Genomic DNA, 3,508 nt, shown 5'->3' on the forward strand with positions numbered 1-3,508 from the left:
TTTTTTTTTTTAAATAAACTCTGAGAACTATTTATGAATTTCAAATCTCAACCTTTTACTTGACCTGTACCTGGCAAGTATTTCTTCCCAGATTATTTGTGCTTCAATTTTGTTTATGGTATTTTTGACAAACAGAAAACAGGAAAACATAGGCTACAGAAAATCGCAGAACAGACAAGGTAAATGTTACACAGTTGAACTCGAGCTACAGAGAGAAGCCAGTCCAGACTGGAACAAGCCGGTACTGAGCCGCGCTCTCCTGCTATACCACCATCCTTCAAACTTAGCAAGGCCTACGTGAGCCTGCGTGGATGAAGTTTCTGATATGCCCTGCTGCCTGGGTCATTTCACAGGCATCCTCTACCTTGATCTGCTCCTGAGTTTGGCCATGGTGACCTTAAAAGAAAAAAATTATAGGGGAGCCCATTCCTTCTCACCATGGTCTATACAGATTCTAGGTCCAGGAACTATCTTACAAGGCTGCCACATTCTCAGAGCCCACACATAACTTTGTCCACTGACGTTCTCAGCCTGGATCCATAAATTCCAGTGAGGCCAAGTTAGACAATGACCCAAAGAGCCTGGTTCTACAGTGACATCCCTCCCAACACCCAGTTAGGTTTTGTGCATAGCACTCAATTTTTAAAGTAATCACTTTTCCAATTCATTCATTTATAATAGCATTTATTAAGGCAAGTGTTTGATTTAAAAACTAACTTGGTGGAAACTGGCATCTTTATAAAATATTGAACCTTTCCATCCAAGAACATTATGTTTTCTTAATCTTTACATACCCTTCAACAAAATTTTGAATTATCTTATTCTTTTTCCTTTCATTCTGTTCAGAATCTCAAGTCTGTGGTGTGTTAAGTAAACTCTTTTTATCCTTGAGTGAAACCACCATAATTTTAAAGTTTTTACAAAAACAGAATTATTTTAACAGCAGTTTATAGGAGACAAAATTAATGTACATTGACCCCAATCTTCTTCACCTGTATATAACTCACGTTTATAACCTTCTGGATAGCAAAAGGTCTTGCAGTGAACCAAGGATTAAAACATCCAGGTAGTTTTTTCTCATCATAAAAACTGACTTGGCTTGGCACCTGTGGCTCAAGTGGCTGCGGCCCCAGCCACAAACACCTGAGCTGGCAGGTTCGAATCCAGCCCAGCCCACCAAACAACAATGATGGCTGCAACCAAAAAATAGCCAGACGTTGTGGCGGGCGCCTATGGTCCCAGCTACTTGGGAGGTGGAGGCAGGAGACTCACTTGAGCCCAGGAGTTGGAGGTTGCTGTGAGCTGTGATGCCACAGCACTCTACCCAGGGTGATGATAGCTTAAGCCTCTGTCTCAAAAAAAAACTGACTTCAGTTGTTTTTGTTTTTGTTTTAAGAGACAGAGTCTCACTTGTTGCCCTTGGTAGAATGCCCTAACGTCACAGCTCACAGCAACCTCCAGCTCTTGGGCTTAGGTGATTCTCTTGCCTCAGCCTCCCGAGTAGCTGGGACTACAGGCACCTGTCACAACGCCCAGCTATTTTTTGGTTGTAGTTTGGCCGGGGCTGGGTTTGAACCCACCACCCTTGGTATATGGGGCCGGCACCCTATTCACTGAGCCACAGGGCCTCCCCCACCACTTCAGTTGCTTTTTTAAAAATCTTATTATTTACAAAGTAACACCTTTACACTAATGCTGCTTACTTGAAAGTACCCTATTTTCACAGAAAACTACTTCTATAGCAACAATATTGCTATTGTACACATTTTAGAACTCCTCCTTTTGCAACTATTTGACATTTTCAAGAACTTCTAAAACAATCCTCTTTCAGCTTTGACTCAATGTACATTAATTTGGCCAGCTAAAATATTCAGAGGTAAATTCCGATCTATTTTCATACTACTTTCCTCACAAGTATTTCATACTATTTGCCTCAATTTCTTCGTCTTTCATTAGGCTTCAAGTTTCTAACAAAATAAGACTCATTCCTCAATGATTTCCTGAGGATATTTATTTTATATCCATGAAGTTTTCTACAAATAAGGAGTTTGCTTCCATGCTGAGTTCTGTAGTTTTTGAGAACTCATATAAAGCAAAGATCTGATGTTCTCTGACTCACTGCCCCAACTCCACTAACCTCCCTAGTCCTCCAGCACGCTGAGTGAGGCCCCTCTCTGAATGTTATTCCCTCTGTTCCACTCCCAGCTCTTCACCTGGCTCATTCCCTCACAACAGCCAGGTCTCTGGCTCAGTATCATTCATCACAGAATGACTATTTCTACACCCCAACACTCTTTCTTGGACTTATTCTCATAGCACTTACAACCTGAAATTACATTATTTGTCCCACTAACATGGGAACAATAATAAATTATGTTATTTGTCTGTATCCCTAACTCCATGAGAGTGAAGTCTTATACCAATGCCTGCAAACTAACTCAATAAATAGGTTGTGCATAAAAACAAACTCTCTTAAGGCATAATAAAAAATGGTATGTACAGATGCATGGAAAGCAGAGATCCAAAAGTGTGGCAAGGAAAGTAAATACCTTTACTTCCTTGTTGAGGCTATGTGGAGAGTGATTTATTAAAATAAGGCATCTTTCAGATGAATTACTGAAGCAAGGTAACGACCCACTCCTGCTCCCCTGTGCTGCTACTAAAGGGACTTAAGGTCTAGAGATAATGAGAAAGGTGTGCAAGCTTCATTTTTAATATCCTCAGATAAAACTGAAAATATCTTCCCATTAAAATGTATATATATGTATATGTATGTGTGTATGTATATATACACATGTGTATATATATATATATTTATCACAAATAGCATTCAGGGAATCAGTCACTGGTAACAGAAAATATTAGCCTGAGAAAAATACAGCTCCAAATAAGGATGTATCCTTTGGAACACACGCTGTCGTGAAGCTGCCTACTCTTCTAAACAGCAATTGACAGATCAATCAGTACACTGCAGAATCTGCTCCAATTTTCTGCAGAGCATAGTTGCTAAGGGGTGGGGATGGGGCTGGACTAAAATAAATGAGCTGGACCAAAATCACTTACAGATTACCCACCCATTTATTCAACAAAGCAGGATGTTCCAGTGGTGGAAAGGGATAAGTATACAAAACCTAAACTGCAACCATGTCATACAAGGTTGTGTGACATTGCATTGTGGCCCTCTACTTACAGCCTATTTTTTAAAAAATTGTGAGAACATATTACAAATCAAGAGCATTATGTAAAATATGAACGCTGAAAAGAGTGTTAAGGCAATTAGACATTGCAGGGGAAACCATGGTCTGTGATGAGTTGGGTAGATAGGGGACAGGACAGAGTGACTGAACTGGCCTCAACTGAAATATCACAAAGGAAAAAGAATAGGAGTAGGTCTTAAAGGTCTCCTACTTCTACCAGCTTTCCCACCTACTTTTTCCACTTCTATAACATCAACTGCACTTAACATAATGATGCATCAGAAAGAAATGAAGGTTAGGCTAAAAACAGG

At 40.0% G+C, this 3,508-nt stretch overlaps 1 protein-coding gene across 1 annotated transcript in view; it reads right to left on the reverse strand.

Moving 5' to 3' along the window:
- Window positions 1–3,508, reverse strand: part of IPO8 (importin 8) — a 96,055-nt gene that overhangs the window by 90,399 nt on the left and 2,148 nt on the right. The gene's annotated exons all lie outside the window — the stretch shown is intronic.

Source organism: Otolemur garnettii, unplaced genomic scaffold (genome assembly GCF_000181295.1).
Source record: "Otolemur garnettii isolate 467f Iridium unplaced genomic scaffold, OtoGar3 scaffold00057, whole genome shotgun sequence".
In the NCBI taxonomy this organism is placed as follows: Eukaryota; Metazoa; Chordata; class Mammalia; order Primates; family Galagidae; genus Otolemur; species Otolemur garnettii.